We start from the raw sequence: 27877 nt of genomic DNA on the forward strand, positions 1-27877 counted from the left end.
CAGATGATAAACATTATTTATTGTTCCTGACTTAATAAGAACTGATATCATTTTTTACCCACTAAGTAGAACAGTGACTGTATGTCTGTCCAATCATTATCTATTGTTTCAGGTAACTCTAGTTCTATTAGATTTTTCACATGCTTGTATGCTGTCTTTTCCCATATATTTCTTGAATAGTGATTCTATGGAAGGTAGGCAGAGCTAAACTTGACTATGATGCATCTCCAAAATGGAGAAAGAATAGTCAAAGAATGTTTTCCTGAAGAAACGCTTTGGGCAACTAGTAAACCATGGAGAAATGGAATTCCCCTGGAGAGAAACACCAATGAAAATGTTCTTATTAGCAAAAGCAATCAACAAGTCAAAGGTCGTAAAGGGCAACAAATGTCACCAAAGAACAGCTCAGATAGGTTCTGCTCCTGAGTAGCTTTAATCTTAATTACAAATATAGAAGTATAGTCCTATACTGCATGAAGTTTTAGGTAAAATTTGATATGGTTTTTATATATTTATATACATCTGCTATATCTATGTCTATCCCCCCACCCATTTCCAGATTACACCCCCAAGTTGCTCTTGCATACCAAAATGTTTATATGATCATTAACACAAAATCGGAATATCACAAGGACAAATATATCATAAGAAAAGTACTAATATTAATCAAAATGCTTCTACCAACATCAAATAACTGTAAATTGTCATCCCTCCTTTTTACGTATGCTATATATATTCAATTCCAATCACCATAACAGCTATAATATTTCACCTATTATACAAATACACTCCACTTTGAGCACATTTTAGAAAACTGCTGTGTGTTGAAGTCACAATAGTATAAAATATAAATTGAATGCTATTAAATGACAATTGAATTGTGAATTATAATCTATACATAATAATGATTTTATAGAGCAAAAGACAGAAAACTCAACATGTATTTTGGTTTCATAAAATAAATAATATGCTTTACACCTTGATATCCTGTAAAATGGTTTCTGTTTTAACAAATGACTAGCAAATAAAGTGTTGAAGCTTAGGTTAAAAAAATGTTAGCTATAAAAATATCTTTTAATAAAATGAATTTGTATCACTATTTTTTGTTTCTATAAAATTGAAAGAAACTTTTGGACCTATATCTATAATACACATTAGGTCTCCTTTCATGTTTTATACCTCAAAGATCTAGGTAAATGAATAGGTATATACATAAACATGTATAATTCATATATACAGCTACACATTTACATATATACACATATATATACATATTCCATGGAACTAAATTTATATTGATTCACACTGAATAAAAGGGATTTTAAAACTTTATTTAAAATACACTAAGTCTAGGGGCGCCTGGGTGGCGCAGTCGGTTAAGCGTCCGACTTCAGCCAGGTCACGATCTCGCGGTCCGTGAGTTCGAGCCCCGTGTCAGGCTCTGGGCTGATGGCTCAGAGCCTGGAACCTGTTTCCGATTCTGTGTCTCCCTCTCTCTCTGCCCCTCCCCCGTTCATGCTCTGTCTCTCTCTGTCCCAAAAATAAATAAAAAACGTTGAAAAAAAATAAAATAAAATACACTAAGTCTATTAAATTTTAAATATTCCGTTTTATTTTGTAAAACAAGCCCTGTGGACAAACCATCAAATTCTACTCACTTGCAACATTACTACAATTACTGAATGACCTTCACCTTGCAATGATTTCAGTGTTTTTCAGTCAAGTCTAATGGTTGGAAGTTTTCAGTGACCCCAAGCACCATTTTTTTTAATGCTTATTTATTTTTGAGACAGAAAAACACAAAGCATGAATGGGGGAGGGACAGAGAGAGAGGGAAACACAGAATCTAAGGCAGGCTCCAGGCTCTGAGCTGTCAGCACAGAGCCCAACACGGGGCTCGAACCCACGGACCATGAGATCACGATCTAAGTTGAAGTCGGATGGCAACCGACTGAGCCACTCAGGTGCCCCCCACCAGGCACCATTAAAGAAATTTGTTTTGGGGTTTCTACACTAAAGCCTCTCTAGAAACAACTTCAGTGGATCCCAAGCAATTGGACCAATATAAGCATATGTTTCATATTCCTTTGAAGCAAAGTAGGATCCCAGAAATGGAATAAAATATAAACCAATTTTCTTGTTTCACTTTCAAAGAATATAATGTTAGTTCAAAATGAAGCCAAGACAATGGTAGTACCTTTTGAAGATGATGTTATAATTACTTCATGGCTCTTTCAGGATAGAATTCTATATGTAAGAGTAAAAGAATCCACAATAAAGGAGCTGGCTATATTTCAACATCATGACAAATGAAAACAAAATCAGGTAAACAAAAGCATCCCAAGGATTTAGGGGCGTCTGGTAGATCAACACTTAATCCACATCGAATGTGAAGTGTGCTGATATAATCACACCATATCATCTCTTATATAAATAGAGAACGGGGATACTCCTAAAGGTCTATGGACACTAATTTAGCACAACCACAAAACCTGTAGCCAGTCTATCCCTATCCTACTCCACTTGACTTGCTCATCAGAAGTAGGGCATGGGAAAGTCTATGCCTAGAATCACATTGTCTCTCGTAGTCTTCTACAGATCCAGCAACCACAGTTTGTTAAGGATCGAATGCTTTACTACAATAGCATTTTAGGGGACCTTCCAGAAAGGATATTTTACTAAAAGGGACCAGTCTTCTCTTTCCAGGACAGGGAATATCTAATCTGTAAATGTGGTCACACTACAAGTTTTATTATTTCCAAAGATGTGTTTTAAAAATACTAGAATGCTAATTAATGCATGTTAAATGAATGAATGGATAAAATCCCATAATCCTTTTAGTAGCCTGTGTCATTGTATCATCGTTCTTACTGCTACAAAACAGTTCTTTAAATGTAATTGAGTACATTCAAGCTGCAACTTAATTTCATTTTCAATAATTCACACTATTCTGGATGTGAGGAAAATAGATCAGCATGGTAACAATGTATATATTTGAATTTGGTTATTAATTCATTCCTAATAGTGGCATTAAAATATTAAGTAAATTTAATTCAGTAAAAGTAAGTCAAACTTGTTTTAAAAAGTCAATCAGAAATGTTTGCTTGTGTGCAAACCTATTTATAAATGAATTTTTTATGTTTTAATCAGTTAATATAATTTCATCTCCTCCCAAACCACTTAAAATATAATAACTACTTTTGGAGAAAGAAATGAGAAGAGGAAAGAAGAATGTATGAAAAGGGATTGACAACATCAACCATGCACTTAAAAGAACACAGAATAGGACCCACCTACCCCTCTAGCTGGCTAACCAGGAGGTAGCTGCCTGGCCCCCACCTGGTCTCCAACTTACATCCCTGATGGAGTTAAGACATTTTTTTTCTTCCACAGGGCCTATACTGTTTTGTTAAGACAGTTCTTTGGTGTAACTCCAAAGACAAGGGAATTTGATGTTTGGCTCACTGGTTAAAAATAGATATTAGAGGCAGACCACTTGGGTTCAAATACCAACTGTAGAGGGGCGCCTGGGTGGCGCAGTCGGTTAAGCGTCCGACTTCAGCCAGGTCACGATCTAGCGGTCCGTGAGTTCGAGCCCCGCGTCAGGCTCTGGGCTGATGGCTCGGAGCCTGGAGCCTGTTTCCGATTCTGTGTCTCCCTCTCTCTGCCCCTCCCCCGTTCATGCTCTGTCTCTCTCTGTCCCAAACAAAAAAAAAAAAAAAAGAAAAAAAAGAAAAAAAACGTTGAAAAAAAAAAAAACAAATACCAAGTCTAGAACTTATTCACTTGTGACCTTGGACAAATTATTTCACCTTTCTGTACTTAATTTCTTCATGTGTCAGTGGGAATAATGATAGTTCCTTCTTTCACAAGGTTCCTGGGAAGATGAGTTAATATGTATAAAGAACTTTGAGTTATTTGGCCTCATATAAGTAATAGCTATTATTTTTTTACATTTTTTAAATTTATCTATTTTTTAAGTAGGCTCCATGCCCAACATGGGGTTCAAACTCATGACCCTGAGATCAAGAGTCACATGCTCTACCAACCGAGCCAATCAGGTGCCCCCAGCTATCATTATTAAAGACCCTTTAATTTGCTCGCTTTCAGAGGCCCTTGATTTGGTATCAGTTAGCAACAACATAGGGCTATATTGTACCTTTATTTTACCCACTATAAAACATAAAGCCTGTAACTAGAAACACTTTGAATACCTGTACAACTCCGAGAAGGGAGGGGAATCTACACCTGGAACAATCTCAGGGCTTCTCTGCAAGAACAAAAGCTTCTGCATCCTCACCTACACAGTCTACCTTCTCACAGTCCAACTTCTCACAGGCACACGGTTCTTTCCTATACAGAAACATAGTTCTGTGTAAAATTACAGCAGATTCTTACTCCACCTCAGAAGTGTATATTGAGTGTTCCTGAAGACAATGTACATCATTGGGAATACTAACATGGAAAAGATGTGACAATGACTCCCCAAGAACCTAGATTTTGGAGATGCTATTTGGTTTTGTGTCTCCTTAATTTTTATTTGAGAGAGAGAGAGAGCGAGCGAGCATGAGAGGGGTAAAAGGGCAGAGAGAGAAAGTGAGAATCTTAAACAGACTCCAAGCTCAGCACAGAGCCCAATGCAGGGCTCAATCCCATGACCCTGGGATCATGATTTGAGCGAAAATCAAGAGTTGGACACTCAACTGACTAAGTCACCCAGGCGTCCCTGTTTTTGTTTTCATCTTTAGTTAACATGTTTCTTCCTTGCTTTCCCCCAATCCAGACCAAAAACAATTCCTGATCTCCATAACAATTAATGAACCAATGCATCCTTTCAACCACCCATAAGGACCTCAACAACAGCTCCCCTGGATTATACCTACAGAAAAAGAAAAAAAAAAAAAAAAAAAAAAAAGCAAGTTTCTCTGTGTGCAGTCTGGGCTGTGTTCAATTCAGAACCAAACAAAAATGTCTCATTTCTCCAGTTTTCTAGACCAGTGATTAGAAACACTGTTAATGGCAGTATAAGGATAGGATGAACAAGTTGTGTAGCTTCTTAGAAAAAAGGACTGGCTACGTCCTAAGAAAGTCTGGTCGTTTCTTCACTATATGGAATTAAGAAAAGGCTGAGATATTGTGTGGCAAATAGATTCTGTTCCATTTCATTTATTAGGATGGTCTTCTATGAAATATTAAAAAAAAAAAAAAGCCTATTTGTAAGAAGAAGCCCTCCAAAACTCCATCACTAAATAGTCCAGTAATCACTAAGTAGCCATTTATTCAATTTGGTAATGGTCTGATTAAACAGTTCTCTAGTACACTAAAAACTATAGAGGTGAAATAAAACATTAGAGGCAAATGATTTTACCCAATGGTGCATTTTCTCTCTGTTTCTAGGTCCTCCCCTTGAAAAATAAGTCAATTTTTTCAGAATTTAGTTGCTTAGTTTTGTAAGTATAGGTTGGCTAGTCTACTATAAGGTTATAGAGATTATAAAGACCAGTTTTCCTCCAAATATGTTGCTTTAAATATCTACAACTTAATTTCACACATGTGAATTATGTGAAAGAAAATATATTTGAATTAAGTGAAATAGTCTATATGTAGGATTTTAAAGAAATTTTACAGAAATTTTGACAAGACCCCTAAAGAAAATTGAGCATGCTTACCACTTTACTGCATTTACAGAGGCTCTTCTCATTACAAATAGACTATCTTCTGAAAGTCTGTTAGCAGATCCATTGGTCCCACAAATACAGTCATGATTCAAGCCACTAATAATAGTGCCATCTGTTGGGAGCAGGTAATGCTCATTTGCTTTTATTCTATGGCGCAGTTCTGTTCATAGGTTGAAAAGAGCTTCTCTCCTATAAAATGGTCATTTCCAAGTAGAGATACGATAGAATACCTCAAGACATGGCCAAGAACCAGGCACCTATTACATATTCCCTTGATTTTATATTGAAAAAAAATCATAAACATTTCCCCAATATATATTTGAGGTAAAGCAAGCATAAGAAGGTAGATATATACATTTTGCAGTCTTTCAAGATAGTTGAAACTGAAAATGCTAGTTTTATTTCAGATATTATAAATGACACTTGACGACTAGATTGAGGAATAAGTTGTTTAAAGTTCAGGACAGCTAATAAAGCATATTAGATTAAATTTGAAAATGGGCTTCAATATGGCTATATGACAGGGTAAGATCAACAAGTAAAACTTTTACAGTTTTACCTCTGAAAACATTATTGAATCCTTTATTATTTAACATGTAATGAATGATAGTTTTGTTGAAATAGAGTTAAAATGGTAGTATTTTATAACGTATTAAGTATTTAGTAACAGTAGTAATGCAATGAGAAGAGAGCCTGGCATATAACTTTCATATTTGGAATAGATCCTTTAAATATTTGTCAAAACCAATAACATGTATTAGTTTCAAAATAAATGTATAATGTATTTGTCAATGATTGGTATTATTTAAATATGTTTCATTGTAAGACTAATAATATTATGGTAAAGCTGCTAAAAGATTAACTATGTTAAACCAAAAAGTTGAATGAGCTAATCTTTACTAATGATAAATTTATGAAAAAACAAATAAATAGAAAAGTAGAGAATGTAATATTTTGTGCTCTAAATTTAGAGGTAGGTGAAAATGGAAATCATTTTGACTTAAATTTTGCTGTTTTTCCCCCTATTTTAAAATAACTAATTCAATACCTGCTTTTATTTTATTTTTTTGCCATCCTATTATACTCACCACTGGTAAAACAAACAGGACATTTTAGCTTTAATCTTCTTACTACATAACCCAAATAACTTCAGTCATGTTTGCATTAATGCTGCATTAATCATGTTGTTGCGTATTAATGAGTTTTCAGGCTATGCTAATTACTGTCATAGATTCTGCAGCAGCCCATTAAATATACAAATTACAGAATTAAAGAGCCAGAGCTCTTCATGATTAATCTCTAAATGGAGAAAAACTAATGATGTCTGTACAAAGTTTCTCTCTACTTTTGGCTGAGTGAGCCCAATGAACAATCAATTAGACTATTTGGAGAATAAGAAACTCACATATTATATGATTTTATGTGGGTGCTTCATTACAACAGTGGACATTGCTTTAGAGTTCATAAAAATTCCACAACTTTTACCTGTCTACTGCCCTGAATATTGGTTACAGTGTCGTTCATTATTGAACATAATTTGGAATAAGGTAAGTTCATATTGAATCCCTTCCAGTGGGTATCTATAGTACTAAAAGGGCAACATAAAAATGCATTTTCATGTAAAAGAAATTGTCACAAAAAGATCACAAACTCAAAAAATTAAAAAAAAAAAAACATGTGGGGGTGACACAGAGCAAAACCATAATGCTTTATTAACCTACATGAAGTCTGCGTGGTGTCATGGAGTGAAGCAATGGAGCAGAGCAGACCAGATCTGGAACGAAAGGTGGAACCCAATGTAGACATTTTAAATGGGTGAGTAGGTGGTATAAATATCCATATGCAAGCCCAGGAAATAATATGGTTTCTCATTACATGGGCTGAGTATAGCAGTAAGCTGGTACTCAAAACATGCCAGGGATACAACAGAGATGAATAGGCCAAAGAAAGAGGAAAGAAATATAGAGCTAGAATAGAAAGATCTGGACAGACAAGCACAACTCTGTTCACACACAACTAGGTGAAATTTGGAAGACCAGACAAACTGCACAATTTGGTATAAGGGCTGTATGTGCAGTGAGGATCTAGAGTCCAAAGAAGAGTGCAGAAGTGGCCTTGAGTCTCAGACGGCAGCCTGGTAAGAGCTAGACAGCAATACAGGTTCTAGGGTATTGGGGAGGTTTCCAAGAACATACAGGGAGTCAATTACCAACACCAAGAAAGAAAATGGGACTGATGGGCATGGATCTTGGGTTGGTGCTGGTAGGCCCTTTGTTAAAAGTGTGCCCAAAGTCAAGGCCAGATCCTCCAGCAAGATTGATGTCCTGAGAATCTTAAAGCATGAGTCTGAATCTTCCGTGTGAATTCACCATAGGCCCCAGGGAATAGGGTTAGGTGAGCCTAAAGGTAGAGGTAACATGGCTCCATCCCTGGAAAGAGAAGGTTATAGAACACAGGAATCAGAGCATATGCCTGTCTATTGCTATACAACTAGACTATGAAAGATAGCTTTCAAGGTCAAATGTGTTAATGTAATATATCATCATAATCTTGGGTGCAAAATAGGCCAGGAATTTAGTTTTCCACTGACAAGAGAAAAGCACAAGGGAAATAACTTCCACTTCCGAAGCTCTTACCTTAGGACACATGCTGAACTGAATACTTCATAAATGTTTTTTTTTTTTCCCTCATTTCATTTATTCTCACTACAGAGATGAAAAAAAAAAAAATTGAGGCCCAGAGAAATTATCCAGTCTAGAGAAGGTGCACTTACCAAAAAAGAACTGACTTTTTCCAAAAATCCTTTCTTCTTCTCCTTGGTAAATAGCCCGGTTTGGTTGAGCACAGGGGGTCAACCACACTTTGTTGAGGGAAATAGAGAATGCTATAAATAGGGGGGGGGTAAAGGGTAAGCTCTTATCCCATAAAACAGATATAAGCAACTGAGGAAAGAGCACATTTGGTGATCATATTCACTGCCAGTTGATGAACTTTATCTATGACACATGTTCAGGTAAGCCTAGAAGCCTCTGCCTCTTAAGCATTTCCAAGAGCAGCTACAATTGTTATATCCATAGAAGGTGTGCAACTTAAACCGCATACATAACCGATTATGCGTTTATTGAGGTGCTTCCATTGTTTCTATTTTCAAAGATGTATTTCTCATATGCTTTTTCCTCCCCACCCCCAATATTGGATGCTTTGAAAATAGGAAGAGTTACTGTGCTTCCGAAGTCATTTCTTTTGAAATGAGTCCCTATATTGCCATGCACAATGGAAATTCAATCAATATGGCCGACTAACAAATCCAAATGCAAAATTATTAGGGAGAGACCAAGATTCGAACCCAGGAACTCATCTATTACATGTACACACACAAACACGTGGAAAAATAAGAGATGGAGCTTGGTTAGTCAAGCTAAATATAAGTTAAACACCTAAGAAAGATTTCTTCCCCTGATTTCAGAGCATAACTTGTACAGAATAGAAATTGGTCATATATTCTTTCTTACAGAGAAGCAGTACAGTGACCCCATAGCCCTATACTCATCTCCTACATTAAGGACTCCATGGCTATAAACCAGGCTTGACTAAGTTCTATAAAGAAGACCTTCTCAGTATTCCAGATTTCGTTTCCCACACAAAGGTAAGACATCAATCAGATGTGTTCTGAGGATCTTTTAGACTGAATTGCTGAGGTTCTGGGTGGTAATTTAAATGGAAACCTTTTGTAGCTTTAGCAGCAATTGTATACATACAATTTTGCCCAGGCAGAAAGTAAATTGATAGAGGAAAGAAACATGACTTGAACTGGATAAAATACAAATACATCAAAATTAAAGTCAGTGTAATGAGCTGAAACCCTGCAAATTTAGACAACAGCACATTAGCCAAAGCACAGAAACCCCTCTCAGGCAGTATCAAAGCCGACAGAAAACACAATAACTTGGAAATCCTGCAGTAAGCAAGGGAACGTATTGATTAGGTACTGCATAGACTGAACAGTAGAATAACTTAAAAAAAAAAAAGGCTAATGAACGGGCCAGAGAAATACAATAGGCCAAATGAGAAATATAGCAAGAAGAAGAAGAAGGGGGGAGAAAACACCTCCAGAGAGAAATACAACAAGACAAAGCAAAAGCTCAGCAAAAAAAAGAAAAAAAAAAAAATAGAGCAATTCAAGTCAGAAACTCAGCAAGAAATGCAAGTCATGGCAGAAATATAAGATCAAGATAAGAACATATTCAACCTAACACCAAGTTTTAAATCAGAACAACAAACTCAGCAACAAATCTGCCAAATGCTAATGATTCAAACAAGGAGACAATAATTGAAAGTAAGAAATATACCACATCTCATCCAGTAATGTTCACAATGCCATTTCCCCTCATTATTGTTGACATAGTGACCTTCTCCTGAAGAGACACACCAAAATTTAGTTTAATTAAGGGTTACCAGTGTAGAGAAAGTGTTTTCTTGTCTCTACTGAGAGATTGTGGATAGTAACAACTCACTTGTCTGGCAACATCAGGTTATAAACATTCTGCATACCTAGGTTTCCAATTAACAGAAGTTCATTCTTTAAAAAAATATTTTAATGCTTATAATAAAACTTTATAAAATGTCTTGTACATTTGCTTATTTTCTAGAGGATGATATATATGCTTTAATCCTTCTGTGACTTGATATGCTCATATATCACCAACAACTTTTTAAGCAGTTTGGATGAGAAGGGTATCTTCAGATGATCTTGAGCCTTGATATAAAAATGTCTATAGACTTGTAAGAAATAGGATATTGGTGGTGTCTGAGGATTTCTGTCTCTTCCTTTGTTATCATTGAATCTGGATTTACTTAAACCAGAAACAAAACAAACAAAACTTACAGATCCCCGTTAGCCAAGAAAGATCATTAAATGTCATTATGTCCTCAAGCAAAATTTGGGCCCCTTTTTATCAGCAAAGCCCCTCTTAGCTCCCTCCTCCCTATCCTTACCACTTTGGGTTTCCAATCTGCCATGTTCTAGAAATAAAACATTTGACTTTTCTCTGAGGTAAGAGGAAATGAGGAACATGCATAGACAAAATTAGGGAAGCCGTGAAGAGCAAAATGAATGAGGAATGCTATACTGGGTGGCGCGTAAGTTTTAGTATGTGAGCTTTAAAAATCCATTTTGAGGGGCGCCTAGATGGCTCACTGGGTTAAGCGTTTGAATTCGTCTCAGGTCATGACCTTGCAGTTTCTGGATCCGAGCCCCCATCAGGATCTGTGCTGACAGCTCAGAGACTGGAGCCTGCTTCCTATTCTGTGCCTCCCTCTCTCTCTGCCCCTCACCTGCTCATGCTCTGTCTCTCTCTCTCTCTGTGTCAAAAATAAATAAACTTTAAAAAAATATTTTAAATAAAAATCCATTTTGATTACTCAGTGTTCTTTTTGCCCAATACCATACTTTTCAACGACATTCTAAACAGTCTAAGTTGCAGTAAAAGTACCCTCTGGATAAGCACACTGCTAATTTGTCAGTTATTTTTACTAATGGTCCCACCTCTTTATTCCCGTAGCCATGTGGGAAACCAAGTTTCAAGACAAAGTGCTATGGTAGAAAGATCACTAGGCTGGAAGTTCTGAATATCAATAGAGATTCTGCCCCTGAGATAAATAAATCACTGCAAATTTCTTGGCCTCCATCTCCTCATCTAGGGAATGAGGGGTGGGACTAGTTATCTCTTCCACAAGGGCTTAATTCAATTAGCTGTTTGGCATCGTGTAGGTATCATCTGAGAATGGCCTAGGTCTTTCATCACTACAAGACAGCTGCCAATTTAACAGATTCGAAAGCAAATGATGTGTTGGGTTAATTTTTGTCACTTTGGAAATTTACATTTAAAAACTGTGTTATCATGGCCTTCCCCCCCCCATCAAATTAGAAAAGCAATGTAAAGATTAAAAATATAGGCTAATTTTTAAAAGAGCTCCTCTGATAGTCCAGCTGACTGCTTGTAGACCCACACACTTACGGAAGAGAATGCCTGCACACATGTGAAACACAGAAAGTCTTTCCTCCCGATTAATTGTTGTTGAGCCACTGCTCTGTCAGACATTCTAAGCACATGTATTCCATCATCAATCCTTCTAATAACTACTTTATCCTCGGTTAATTAAAAAGGAAACTGAGGCTAAGATAGATTTGTCTAACTTAAATGGAAGTCATTGCTTTTAATAATTTACAAAAAACAACAACAAAAAGGCTTGCAATGTTAATAATATATTTGCTCCATGACTGTCTTACCAAATTTGACTGAACAATTTTACTTAAACTTAAGACCTTTGTTCCAGGCAGTATTCCATTTGTCTAATTTGTGGGAATAGTTATTATTTAAGAAATCATCGTTTCTGTTATAACAATCCAAAGGCACACAGGAAATGCAATTCATGATAATGTGATTGGCCAGCATAAGCTCTGATTCTGTAATGTATGTTTAAATAAGGTGGCTCCATAAATGTGTAGCTCTTTCTTTGCCAATCTTACAAGTAGCACTGCGGAGTGTAATGGTTTTCAGATGTAACTATCTTAGCCGTGGCAATCTGTCACCAGAGAGGCAGTTTTCATTAAGAAATATTTTAAATGCTTGGGTCTCTCAATAGTCCAGATTGTTACTGTTAACTGCCTTCAGAGAAGTTGGAGATCACTGCATTGTCCGAACAATACATATCAAAGCAATAAATGAATAGGGAGAAAGGAGGGGAAATTTTAGGCTATGGCTGAGCTCTTTTTCATGGCATTAGAATTAAAATTTTCTTTTTCGTGAAGTATCTATCAGATAACTGAGATGCAGGGAATGGAGTTTCCTTTCAAGGAAGTGAGTAGGGAGTGGAGAACAGTCTCCTCGGCCTTGGCACCCTGTTGGCATATGTTTCCTGTGAGTGAGTTTGAAAGGAAAGGTCGTGCCATATTGAATCATCTATAGGTATCCATTGAGATGTCTCTTATTGGATCCACTTCATCTGCCGTGGCCAACCTTGGCAATGCTTTCTCTTCTTTATCTGATTTGTTTCATGAGAAAGCACTCAGGACAATGTTACCACCTCCACTGTTGGCATTTATACAGAGATCTTCTAATATCCATCTGTGCTGCCTACTACCAACAAAATAATAAAGGTGGTTCTGTAAAGTTACCTAAATGATATACCATTACACAATCTAAAACTAAAAGAATTCAAATAAAGAATCAGCGAACCTAAAAATCAATGAGTAATAAGTATTAAAGAATTTAAATTAAATGCTGTCATAGCAAAACTGTCAATTCTTCCACATTCTTTCATTAATTTTGCTTTTACCTCTAGGATGTTTTCTGTTCCTTTCCTAAGAACCATTATAGAGCATCAGTATGGCAGAAGAATGACTGGAAAATACCAACCAGATTTGCTATCTATATTCTAAGAAAAAGATGCTGACTCAGAAGCCAGTGTATTTTTAAACTTTCTGTAGTTGTCAACCCAGAAGATGCAACTCACGATGAATAACCTCAGGGACTCTGGAAACTTTTGAGAACTTCACTGTAACCTAGAAATGAGTTGGGATATTAAATGTTGATAACTTCAGGGCCAAGAATTTGAATAGCACACTGAACAGTCTGATGAATTGACTATCACAAAGAAAATGTAAAAAAATGCTAGGGTAGAGACCTTGCATTAAAAGATTTTTTTCTAATTTTATTCTTTGTTTTGACAAGATGTCATATAATTTAAAAAATTAATTGAATATATATGCCCAGCACTGCATTAGGTCCTTTTCATCTAATTTATTTAATCTTAAAAACAATTGTGATTTTTTTTTTTACATTTATTTATTTTCGAGAGACAGAGAACAAGTGGGGGAGGGGCAGAGAGAGAGGGAGACACAGAATCCGAAGCAGGCTCCAGGCTCTGAGCTGACAGCACAGAGCCCGACACGGGGCTCCAACCCACAAACCATGAGATCATGACCCAAGCTGAAGTCGGACGCTTAACCAACTGAGCCACGCTGGTGCCCCAAAAACAACTGTGATTTAGATCTTGCTTTCCCTACTTTACAGATTAAGGCACTGAAGTTCATGTGTTGAATGCTAAAGGTAGAAAGGATAGATTTGAGTGGCATCTAGTTGGCTCAGTCGGTTAAGCATCTGACTCTGATTTCAGCTGCTCAGGTCATGATCTCTCAGTCCGTAGTTTCAAGCCCCACATAGGGCTCCATGCTGACAGTGCAGAGCCTGCTTAAGAGTCTCTCTCTGCCACTCCTCGCTTGCATTCTATTTCAAAAATAACTAATAAATTTCTTTTTAAAAAAAGAAAGGATAGATTTGAATCTATATCTTCTGACTCAAGTCCAGCCCCTCCCCTTTTTTTTTAAGAAAATGGGATATTTCAAAAACAATTCACCTACAGAGCTATTTTGAAATTATACTTCCAAAATTACAGTGCTTTTCACATCACTCACACTGAGCAAACACTGACTAGGTTCCATTTGAAACCAAATTAGATGCAAACCTCTCTTCCTATCCTTCAAAAACTTCTAAGGTATAACTTTCCCAGAAATATCTTCTATTTTCCCCCCAAAATGCTCAAAATAACCAGTAAAGGGAGCATCTGGGTGGCTCAGTCAGTTAAGCATCTAACTCTTGTTCTCAGCTCAGGTCTTGAACTCAGGGTCATGAGTTCAAGCCCCATGTCAGGCTCCATGGAGCTTACTTTAAAAAACAATTAAAAAATACAGTAAAGGGCCAGTACTTTATCCAAACTGATCATCTTGCTCATCTTGCTATTTCTCAAGCTTTCCCTTTGATTTCTCATCTTGATGCCTTTATCTATGATTGTCCCTCTCCTTAGAATACCATACTCAATCTATTTGTATCTTTAAAAATTTCAGACATGAACGGATACTTTTCCAAAGAAGACATCCAGATGGCGAACAGACACATGAAAAGATGCTCAACATTACTCACCATCAGGGAAATACAAATCAAAACCATGATGAGATACCACCTCACATCTGTCAGAATGACTAAAATGAACCACACAAGAAACAACAGGTGTTGGCAAGGATATGGAGAAAGGGGAATCCTCTTGCACTGTTGGTGGGAATGCAAACTGGGTATCCACTCTGGAGAACAATATAGAGGTTCCTCAAGAAACTAAAAATAGAACTATCTATGATCCAGCAACTACACTATTAGGTATTTACCCAAATGACACAAAAGTACAGATTCAAAGGGGTACATGCACCCCAATGTTTATAGCAGCATTATCAACAATAGCCAAACTATGAAGAAAGCCCATATGTCCATCGACTGATGAACGGATAAAGAAGATGTGTTATACATCTACAATGGAATATTACTCAGGCATCAAAAAGAATGAAATCTTGCCATTTGCAATGACATGGATGGAGCTAGAATATATTATGCTAAGTGAAATAAGTCAATCAGAGAAATACAAATATCATATGATTTCACTCAATTGTGGAATCTAAGAAACAAAACAGATGAATATATGGGAAGGAAGAGAAGAAAAGAGAGGGAAACAAAGCACAAAAGACTCTTAATGATAGAGAACAAGCTATGGCTCAATGGAGGGAGGTGGGTGGGAGATAGGCTAGATGGGTGACAGGTACTACGGAGTGCACTTGTGATGAGCACTGGGTATTGTATGTAAGTGATGAATTACTGATCTCTACTCCTGAAACCAAGGAGTATGTTAGCTAAAATTTAAATTAAAAAATAAATAAATAAAAACAATTGGAAGTTTCAAACTTCTTTAAAAAAAGTACCTGTTCTTTATAGATTATGTCATTGCTACTTTCTTTCTAAAGCCCCTTTTGATAATTCTAATTGGATGTAATTTATTGTTAATCATCAAAAACACTTGTATTTGTTATCATATGTCAGTTACTCTTCTAGAGGCTTTACACATTAATTTGTTATGATATCTCTATCAGATAGCAATGGCAATTACCATTATCACCACCATTTAACACAGGATGGAACCGAAACACAGGTTAAGAGAGTTACGAGAGTCACAGACCTAATAAGATGGTAGAAATAGGATTTGAACCCAAGAAATTCAACCCATAAATTTGGACCAGCCCTCTAGAATCCAGGTCTGGTACCACTCTACATACTAATTCTCATTCCTTTGACTGTGATATGACACATCTTATTCTGTGTTTACATATTAATTTCATCTCTTCTCATAAACTTTGAGAGAAAGGGTATTATCTTACTTGTGTTTCCAACCCCTTGACCTTGGGAGATTTCTCTTTCAAAGAAAAGAAGATACGAATTTTAATTTTCACTGTAATACATAGGACATTTTGCTTTCTAACAGTGATTCAGCCGATTGCTTTTTCATATCGCCAACTCCTTTGTTTGGTACCAGAAAAAAAAGGGCAGAAATATGTTATACATATTTTATGTCTACCTTACAAATATTTGTGGTCTTCACAGAACTGGGTGTCTTACCAATTCTCCATGGCTTTCTGTGAAATTGAGTTGCTTTAGGAGACAAAAATCATGAACTCCTACAGAGCCAACCCTAGTTCAGTTATCATGGATACAACACTCATATTCAACTTTGCTTTTCAAGGCCTCCATCCTTTTTCTTCTCTTAATCCCTACCCTTGGCTATCAAGTTGGCTAGATACAAACAATAATGTTAGAGCTACAGGGTTAATAGCCACTATCTAGTCAATTTCTTTTGTTGAAGAAATGGAGACAAGCATTATTTCCAATATGATTATAATTATATTGGAATATAATCCAACATATATAATATAAATTCCAATTTATAACCATATAGACAGTAGCCTTGCTGCAACCCTGCGCTGTACCCTGTTGTCCTCCACTAACTTAGGAACATTCATGATGGTACTCCACTTGGAAATTCCCTACGGATGTATGGCACTTCAGATCATCTTTTCCTCTCCCTGTAATGAAAGCCTACTCTCAACTGCTTAAAATCCAGAAAGAGCAGAAACTCTAATCCATGTTAAATGTTAAAGACTGATAAAAGCTTAATGTGTTTTCTCTCCCAGTGGGCTAAGAATTCAATTTTAATGAGAAAAACATATCTTCATCCTCAAATTCCCAAAATATTGATATGTGGAACCCTGCTAAAGTGCAATGTTAAAATAAGTGCACTGGTGGGGGTGGTGGGAAAAAAAGAGTTACAAGGTTAATGAAGTTTAGAAAATACTCAGTCTCTGAAATTCACAATGAATCTTCACTTGCATATTAAATATGCAACAGCATCAACAAAAATGGCCATAACAACAAATATCAGACTAACTTGATTTAGCACAATGCTTTCTAAATTTATTTCAATATATTAAATATATTTTGCATTCAGACCACTGTTCCTGGGAATGGCAGTTTGGGAAGGACCAAATACTCTATAGGCTAAATAGTCTGTGTCAAGAGAATCACCATTGTTACCCAGTCAAATTATACCCAACTGGGAAGTCTCAAAGTCTGTCTACTTATAGAGCCAGCCGAACTGTGCACCCTTACACCAAAAAAGACACAGGGGAGAGTCATTAAAAGTGGGGTTTACAACAGTATTCAAAATGCAGAAACTGAACATTTTGAGACTCAGGAAACCAGACTATAAGGTTTAGGCTCCTTCGTTGTGATTGTTGACAGATGATCACTGAACCTGGGAGGAACAAGAAACTGAAGGAGGAGAAAGCACTGGGCTCACACATGGAAATATAAGGCAATATTAAATATAAGCTCTATTCCTGGGGCTCAGGCATGGGAATGTTGAGCAATATTTATTCCTATTTAATGCTCCAGAAACCCATTATATCATTAACTTAAAAAGGAATTAAATTAGCACATAGGTCCATTTTTTTTTCACATTCCAGTGGGAGAAAAGCTGTTCCTTTAGGAGCTTTATGTTGATTTTCATATTATTGCTTAAAATATGAATGATTACCATGTATATGTCTGACTAATTCTGAATGATGATAATCAGGAAATCTCTTTTCCTTTTTTAGTAAACTCACTGATAGCTTAATTCCTTTTTTCTTATCCCTTTCACAGAATTGTGGATTTATGGAACAGTGAATATTATGATAGATTACAATATTTGTATTATAATGAATCAGATGATTAAATCTATCATGTTGCTTATAGGGTATCTTCTCTGCATTGTGTTCTGTCTTGCCCATGAACACTAATGCAGAGTTTTTTTTCTTGACTCAGAAATACTGAGAGCTAAAAATAATTTAAAACAAAATCTGTTTTCTTTGCTTTATAAAGACAATTTTTGAGCCTCAAATTATAATACCTAAAATATAGAACTATTAATTTCCAAACCAAAGCAAAATATGTATAACATAAAGATTTTGAAAATTCCTCCCATATTTTTCTTTTATAAAAAAAAATGAAGGGAAATTACACATACAGTTTGATGCAGGTGTGATTGCACATGTAAAACCTTTAAATATATATTCCAACAGACGTAGCCAAAATAAATGAGGGAGACAAATTTAGGAAACAATATGAATTAATTAATATGAAGAGGGTAGGAATGTTCCAGGGAGCAGAACAGGACAAGGAACACCTATTTTAAAGAAATAAAACAAAAAACCCCTGAGATTCCAGTTGAGTTAACTGTATTATTAGATAAAAGGATTCATGGCAACTATTTAAAGACTATAAACATACTGCATTTGGGCTCATATGCAATAAGTCTTATCAAATCAATTTAAAGTCCACCTTTGAAGGAGAAATAAAAAACAATAAAAATTGTCTACCTAATGAACAAACTTTTCACACTGTGCTTCTTTTGTCATAGTTGAATGCAACTCTGAGTATTTGTGGCTGAAACGGGACATTTGGTCCATACAATGTATTCCAATGCCATCAGAAATAAACATGTCCACAAGCCATATGATGACTTTACTGTAATTCGACACTGTGCCTGTAAGAATTCTAAAATATGGGTATCAGGAGTGGATGCAGGTGAAGAGTTAAGCTAAAACCAGGTGGCGATTAAGGGTGGTGGCCACAGCTCAGTAGCACACAGGTATACAACTCCAAGTGAATTAATCTAACTGTGGTTCTCTGGCCAGCGAGAACTGTATTCTCAAACTGGTGAGCATAATCTAGCGATGAGGATTAGCTGTAGCTGATCCAAACAGAGAGATAGAGAACTGCGAGGATGGAAATAGTTGCACACCATTACTATGGTTCTAGAATAAAAGAAATCCACCATGAATACATGCTTTGGAGCCTGAGATACATAGATTTAAATACCACCTCTAAAATATACTACCTGTGTGATTTAGGGCAAGTTCCTTTTTGTCTTCTCTGGATCCATCTTACACATTTGAAGAGGGGACTAATCAAAAAGGTATAAGTGAACAACTTAGAACATTGTTGAGAGGGAAAGTAAGCCATTATATTTAATATAAGATGTCCAAGGACTTGCTACCATTTTAACTCACTCCTTTTCTTTATGTACATTCAATTTCACTTCTGTGATTTCTGATCTTGATTGCGATAAACTCATGTTGACTAAGGAATTTATCATCATCAACGAAAACAACATACGTGTTAAAGCTAAAGGGCTCTGAAGGGTGGTCTTGCTCATTATTTACTGTGACTCGCACATTGTACAGTTAGGAAAATGCACCAAATGGGAAAATGACTATTGTCAGTGAATAACTTTTTCACTGGGTTTGCACACATATGAAAACAACTATGTAAGACGGATACATATTCAGTGAGATACTCATCGATCCTTTAGGAAGATTAAATCATACAGCATTTCAATATGGTAAGCCTTACCAGAATAAACATAGTGAATAGCAGAAAGATAAAACAAATGATTAGAATTTTTGTTTGTTGTGATCCAGCATTTGTAATCCAAAATTGATCTCCTTATGTAATGAACAATGAATTTCTGTCAAAGCTACTATTACTGGTAACTTTGGTATATTTATAAAGAAACACATGAAGTCCAGCATTTTATGTGTTTTATGTGATTATCGTATTGTAATAGCTATGAAGACAATTGTGTATCTTTGGATGGGATCAAAACAACCCTCTTGCATATTAATACAATCATGAAGTTACTTAGAAAAATGTTGAACAGTAGCTCAAGTTGGTGAATTGTGGTTGTTGCTGTAGCTACATCCAAGCATTCTGAGGGAAACTTAAAACAAGATCACAATGCTATCTCTACAAATATAAGAAATTTCATGCTAAAATAAATGGCCCAATTAATTATGTTGTGTTTTCGAATTTTGGATGTATTTCAAATAAAAACACACAGCATCTCTGATTAAATACTAGTTATTAGATCTTTTGATATGACATCCAATTGCTTTAGTTACCTTACTATGCCACATACTGTTTGCAAATTCATAATTTTCTCTTAAATGAAAAAAATAAATAAATGCGAGGTGTCGGAGGTGGGGGTGTTTTATTTCTCATTTTGATTAAGTTATCTCTTTCTGTACCAAATCAATGCTTTGCTTTCTCATTAGTTATGCATGGTGATTATTATGGGTTGAATTGGGTTTTTGAAAAATCTTATGTTGAGTCTAAACCCCAGTACTTCAGAATATGGTCTTATTTGGAAATAAGGTCTTGATGCAGATGTAATTAGGAAGAACTCATATTGGAGTCAGATGGGTCCCTCCTTCAATATGATGGGTGGCCTTATAAAAACAATGTCATGTGAAGAGAGAAACATGCACAAAGGGTGAGCATCATGTGAAGGTGAAGGCAGAGATTGGGGTGATACGGAAGTCAATGAGTGTCAAAGACTGTCAGCAAACAACCAGAAGCTGGGGGACAGGCCTGGAACAGATTCTTCCCTATAGCCATTAGAAGAAATCAACCATTCCAACATCTAAATCTCAGACTTCTAACCTCCAGAACTGAGAGACAATACATTTATTTTTTTAAGCTGCCCAGTTTGTGGTGCTTTGCTATGGTAGCCCTAACAAATGAATACATGAATAATCATAAAAGTAAATACTAAGTTGTATGAGAAATTGCCATAAGGGCCATAAGATACAGGAACAGTTAAAAATTGTGCCATACTATATAACATACGTAAATAACATAATTTAAAAAGCACAAAGTTTTATTCAATGCAGAGTCATCCCAGAGAGAAATATTCATATAATTTTTTTTTATTTTTTTTTTCAACGTTTATTTATTTTTGGGACAGAGAGAGACAGAGCATGAACGGGGGAGGGGCAGAGAGAGAGGGAGACACAGAATCGGAAACAGGCTCCACGCTCTAAGCCATCAGCCCAGAGCCCGACGCGGGGCTCGAACTCCTGGACCGCGAGATCGTGACCTGGCTGAAGTCGGACGCTTAACCGACTGCGCCACCCAGGCGCCCCTCATATAATTTATTTTGATTAGGACTCACACATCCATAGGATGAATGACCCCACTGAGAAGCAAGAGAAATCCGACTTGAGAATTATCATACAAAAAGGCCTCGGAACCCACAACCTCGACTTCTCAAATCTCTGACCCAATTCTTATAAAACTCTTTGTTTGAATGTAAAATATGTGTCTTTGAACTGGGAAATTATGACTATTTGGAGATATGAGAGGGTCAGAATACTAATCCAAATTTAAATAATAAGTGGCTATTTTGCCCTATTCATTTTACTTACAGCACTTCATTCAGAATAAGAAAATATGTTCATAGAATCAAATGACACTCAGTTTACTGCAGCAATGTTGATCAAGCTAAGTTTTCACATGTGCACAAATTTTGCTAATATGTTTGGCTAACACCAATTAAACATAACATATTTTGGATTTGAAAAGGGAAGAGGTGAATGCTTTAATATGGGGGGGGGGCTCTAATCCTCTGATAAAACATTGATGAAACCTTTACTCATTTATTCTAGTTGTATGTAATTTCCCCCAAAGAAATTTTTGCTGTGTGAGATGGAGAGAAAATGTGATTGCATCAGAACCGAGTTGTTCTACGCAAACCATATGTAAAAATCAATCTCATATTGTTACCAGATTGTAAATGTTTTGCAAGCCCGTAGGATACATTAGCCATCTTTTAGAGGGTAATGGCTAGTACCTAGCAGACCTCTTAACACACAGTTGTTCGAGCGAGCTAGTCAACACTTTTGTTTTGCTCAAAAATTCAGCAGGCACAAATAATATCACAAATAAAACAAACAAACAGCGTGCCTCACTCAGCATGTTCAAACCTTGCAAAAGTAAAACAAAAATCTGCTCTGTCTTAGGTTAAAGAACCACTATTGTTAACCTAGTCAGTACAGCTATTGTGGCCAGCTGTACCCTTGTTTCATGGGCGATGAGCTTCAATTACTTTTGTCTTGCACTTCCCGGAGGCCTCAGGGGGGAAGATCTTGCCACAATGTTTTTTCTGCCTTTTATTTTTCCTGGCCTTCTCCAGAATACCAACTCCTTTCTTTTGGCTCATCTTTGCTTTTTATTGACCTTCTTTATTGACTTCTACCTGATCACTTGATGGACTTTTAATTTTTATTCGACTCTGTTCTGGCAATAACACGTAGTTGTTATATAACCTTATTTCCTCCCTGCTTGTGACTCAGGGCAGAGTCTCCTTCGGTTAGGGGCATGGCATCAGTGCCGTCATCGGCCCAGAAAGATTTCAGGAAGACAGCACAAGCCTGGGATGGCAAAAGGATAAAACAGGCAGGAAACCAAAACAGCTGATGGATTTTCCTGGTTAAAAGGCAGTAAAAATAAACTTTAAAAAGTATATATGGTTTTCCTCTTGGTAAAGCAAAGCTGTGGCCTCCAAATCCCCTGGCCACCTTGACACAAAGTATAGCCAATGCGTCTGTGGCACCAGCTGGTTGCCCCCACCTTATTATTTATCTATGTTCTTCCAGTTCTGATTATCTTACCCTCTTTTTCCTTCTTCATCCTCTTAACTTCAGGAATTCCTTTAATTACCAACTGCTGAGGAATATCAGCCAAGGTCAGGAAGCACGTGTGGAATGCCATCTTCCACATGCTGTCCATTTTTGCTTAGATCGGAGTCTCAACTTGCCTGAAATTGCTCCCAGGGGCTTACATTTGCCCATGTCACCACTTTGAAACAGAATTCATCCCCCATACCCTAGGCACAGGCTGTTAAAAAATCTTGAAGTTATAATGGACCCTTGAGTCACAGCTGACTCAAGGTGTTGAATATTTTTCCCCCTTTAAGGGGAAAAAAAACTATAAAATTCATTTTCTTTCCCTCTAGTCCTAGGACTCTATGCCTGTGTATTGCTATTAACTTACAGATTGACTGTTCAATATGCTTGATGATAACACTAATAACAGTCAGTGTTTTATCACCTGGAAAATAGACAAAGCAAGATCCTAACTTAAAATAGACCATAGTGTTGATGTTTATTTAGTCTTCCTAAAATGTACTTCTAAATAGATTCAGTTCAGTGAGTTCAAAACCTATCAGCCAGATTTTTGATAATATGATCCTGCTGTTCAGTACTTTTCCCGAGTGCTAATTTACATGAGCGTTGATCTGATCTCATGCTTTCCCTAAAAAAGCTCTGCAGAGTCCCAGTCTATCTGTTTACTCTTACCAATTTGGGGGAACACACGCAAAATTGATTAGGATGTAATTAACCCACTTTATGAAAAACTCAAAATGAATTTCTTTCAAATAAGAGCTACTGTAAATGTATTTAAAATATAATAGTAAAATTATTCTAATCCTTATCAAATGTGATCAAAGACAAATTTTTTTGGATAATTTCACTTTCTTAACATGAAGTTTAGAAATAATAATTTTATAATAAACTTTAGGAAAACAAAATTTTCATTTCGCTGAATGAAAAATAATTCACATGAATTCCTGTTCACCTGCTGAGCCACATTTGAATACAGTCTCAACGAAGGTGGGGATTGTGGTTATTTTGTTTCCTAGTGCCATGCATAGTGCCTAGAATATAGTAGATGTTCAGTAAATATTTGGAATAAAGTTGAGTGATTTATATGAAATATTTATAGAGAGTACTATAACTCCTCGACTTCTTAAAGTCATGGATTATGCCTTGTTTGCTTAGGCACCTTGTTGCTTTAACACAGCGCCTGGTACTTTGTTGCTGTTCAATAAATATTTGCTTAAAAAAAAAGAAAAGCTTTCCCATGGGGGTGGATGTATGAACAGAGCCATAATAAGACCTGATTGTCTAAAACCCTCTCTCTGATCTCATGTTTTGAGCCCTGCAATTATCCCTAGAAGGCCTCTGAGTAAGTGAGCATACAGTCCTGGGGAGGACAAGAAAAGCCCAGAAACATGTTGCTACCATTGACATGTTATCAAAGTGACATCTGTCACATTAGCGTACCGTCCAGACCAGGGGCCTGGAGGGATGGGGCACAAGACAGGTACATTTTAGCTTAAAAGAGGCAGGCAACTGCCCCAAGCTGATCAGTTGGAGGAGCAGTCCCTGGGGGAGAGTCTCCAGAAGAGCCGCAAGCAGCCTTGGGTAGACATAATGGCTGCAGGCTCCTGAGATAGAGGGCAACTGAGCTGGTCTGTCGAGATCCCAAAGGCATTGGGCCCACTGCAATTTCTTCCTGGGGTTGACTCTGCTTCCACAACAGAGGTTTCATCAGTAACAACATATGTCTTTCCTCCACAGATGAAATAGAATTGCTCCCTTGGGAGATTTACTTCTTTGCATTTTAAACTCTGTGACTAACTAAAAAAAAAAAAAAAAATCGGGGTGGGGGCATAGATCCCATTTACTCAAATTACAGTTTTCATTCTCCATCAACCTTCATAATATGGCAAATAGATTCTGTTCCTGGATGTGCTGAAAAAGTAAGACATGGAGTATATTATGCAACTTCCCGCAACTCTAATTAAGATTCTTACAATTTTGAACCTGCAATATACACACGTTAATCTCAGAAGAAAACAAAAATTAGAGCCTCTTTCAACATTATGCACAGGGGGCCATTAAGCTTTTCTGTATCCTCCTAGTAAGCATCCCTCCTGGAGCTTTCCTACAGGAATGCCACTGGAGGGTACTCTGGGCTCTGTGGGGGAGGACTGCACCCCACGGAGCACGGCAGGAGTCTACAGAGGCTGGAATTTTCCCTAAATCTCCTCCATTCCTGCATCAGGCTCAGCATACATACTAAGCACCTTTCAATACAGCCTGCCTCTGGAAGTATTTCTCAGCACAATTTGTGTGCATAGTTCAAGGAGTCCAAAAAGTCTTCCCAGGTGTCATGAGGCTCTTGGCATCCAATCAACTAGTCTTTGCTTGGTAACGTATTGGGATCAGCTACCCCCCTCTGCTGGGAATGCAACTGTCCTTCTACAAATTAGTGTAATAGTCTGCAAGTCTGTGTCCTCCACTGGACTTTGAGTTCCTCAGATTTTTGAGATCTCCGTGTCTGACGGATTCATACACAGAACAGGCTTCTTCCCGGACTCAAAGTTCATGCTAAGTTACAGCTTATAGTTTATTTCTTTGAACACATCAAGGCGCTTTGACATCTGTTTTCTCATGTGATCCTCCTAGTCAGTCTGGCAATAAACAGAAGATATTACAGTTTTCATTCTACAAATGAGGAATATGAAATTCATAGAAGATGAGATGGAAGTTTCTCCACTACTCAGTAATTGTAGAAGGCAGAATATTTTCATACCACACTGTCCTAGAGACTGTATTCACTTTGGGAATGATTTCTCAAAACTTTAATACCAAAATGTTGAATTTATTCTGTAGTTGTAAATAGCAGAAGACAGATAATAGATAAAATAGAATAGATATAAGATCAATCATATTTCTTGTTCCTTTACGTAAACAAAATTACCAGTTGGTCTGTGTTTTATGCATCGACCAGTTCTCATCTCAGCTAATTAATATGAGAAAAGGAAAGTCATGGGACATAGTTGGTACCTTAAAGACCAAAAAAACAAACAAACAACAACAACAACAACACACCCAGCTGACTCAAAACTAATTTCCCACAATGAAAATCATATTGCACATGAAAAGGTAGCAAGATTCTGCAGAAAACATATTGACAGAAAACCTGAAGAACTGGCTTCTCGTCTTGCTGGTCTGTTCCTAGACCACATACTGGTTTTGTCTAACTGGGGTAGGGGTGGGGGCAGCAAGGACCTTTATGAAATTCCATTTCCTTAGCTATACACTCCCTCCTACTTCCAAAGATTGTTGAGAGATCAGTAAAACAATATATGAGTGTTTAGAAATATGCTAACACTTTATGCAAATGTAAACTCTTTTAATTATTAACCCCCTGGATTCGGATCTGATTTGTTTTCAATCTTACATTCCTAAGCCAATTTTAACTCCACAGCTTAATTACACTTGGTATCATAGTTTTAAATATTTAAATTTTACCTAATTTAATCTAATAATTTAACCTGAATTTTCCCCCACGTGTTTTAAACCCATTACTTCTTGAAGTGTCTGTGTTGACTAATGAGAAAAATTGGTCCCTCTCCTCTCCATAACACCTCTTTATGCATCCGTAAACAGTTATCATGCGTCCCCTCTGCCTTCTCGCCTTAAGATTGAACATCCTTAGGTCTCTCAGCCTTTTCTTAGAGGCCCCATTTTCAAAGCCCTTCATCATTTTTTGTTGCTCTCTTTTGAAACCTCTGGCAAATTTGTCTATGTTTTAAAAAGTGTGCCATCCCAATTGGAACACGGTACTCCTATCAAGGGCTAAGGATTGCCAAGTAGAGTCCAATAACCACATTATTTATTTTATCCTTGACAATTCTGCTAATACAACACAGGGTAGCAGTCGCCTTTTTTTCTTTCCCCCTTCCTCCTCTTTCTTTTTTTTCTTTAACAGCATGATCCTACTGACTTTTTCTAAGATGTTAACTGATGTAAATTAGAGCTCCTGAGGACAAGAATTAGTAAAATTAACTTACTAATCTTTCCTTCAGTCACATTATGTACAGCAGCATTTCATAAATATGTGCTTAACAAATAGAGTGGTTCCGTGAATATTACTTGTATCTGCAAATGGTAACATTAATTTTTTTTGATTTGATGAAAAATATGATCCTTCATTTATGATTGAAACACACCAAAGAGGAGAAAATCCACAGCTGACTCCTCTGCAATTATTAAAAAAAACAAAACAAAAAACAAAAAAACACCACAGTAAAATTAGCCTTTTAAAAGCAAGTAATTAGATGGACACTTGGGTGGCTCAGTTGGTTAAGAGTCCTACTTCCGCTCAGGTCATGATCTCATGTCTTATGAATTCCAGCCCCATGTCGTGCTCTGTGCTGACAGCTCAGAGCTTGGAGCCTGCTTGGGATTCTCTGCCTCCCTCTCTCTGCCCCTCCCCAACTCGCGTGTGCACGCACACACACTCTCTTCCTCTCTCTCTCAAAAACAAATACACATTAAAAAAATTATGAAAGCAGGTAATTAGAATGATAGGTAAAAGTAGCTTTGACCAAATTTTATTTACATATCTTTTCGTTTACATGGAAGTTTCTGGAAATACCACCAGCAAACCAGAAACACAAATAAACTAATGACCAATTAACTTCAAATCCATTATTGTATGTAATGTGATAGATGACCTTATGGAATTTAGCTGGACTGTCAAACTGGCTTAATACTTGATTTTGCAGGACCAAATCTAGAGGAAATATGAAAGGATTTGGCAAGGTCAGTGACTACAACCCAGGAAGCCTTGATCTTCTATTGTATCTGCTGAGTAGAAAAAAATCCTACCTGCTGTTCTGACTGTCAAAATACAAGCCAGAAACCCAGTAGCTATATCAGGACTTCCTTTTGGGGGAACTAGTAAATGAAATAAAAAAACGTAATCTCATGTAGATCAGGGATTCAATTTAAAGGGATCTGAGGTAGTGATGATACCCTTTCATCCTGTTAAGTATTAGAACATTTTATCTTATCAGACTGGCTAAGAATCTGTTGCCACAATGTTACATAGTGAGAAAATATCAAGTATATCAGTAACAATGTAGCTAATCTTCCTTAGCTATTCAGATGAGAAATAACCCATAGTTTTAAAATACAGCCCTTTCAGGGGAGAGGGAAGAAAGATCAAAGAAAGAGTGAAAGAGTCTCCTAGAATTTTAACCATCCCAGAATAAATTATGCATCCTGGACTGCAGATTTTTAAGAA

General features: G+C 36.7%; 1 protein-coding gene across 5 annotated transcripts in view; it reads right to left on the reverse strand.

Annotated features, from left to right (window-relative positions):
* USH2A (usherin) overlaps positions 1-27877 on the reverse strand; it is a 751068-nt gene that overhangs the window by 481164 nt on the left and 242027 nt on the right. The gene's annotated exons all lie outside the window — the stretch shown is intronic.

This window comes from Herpailurus yagouaroundi, unplaced genomic scaffold, assembly GCF_014898765.1.
Source record: "Herpailurus yagouaroundi ecotype Mexico unplaced genomic scaffold, PumYag 253, whole genome shotgun sequence".
Lineage (NCBI taxonomy): Eukaryota > Metazoa > Chordata > Mammalia > Carnivora > Felidae > Herpailurus > Herpailurus yagouaroundi.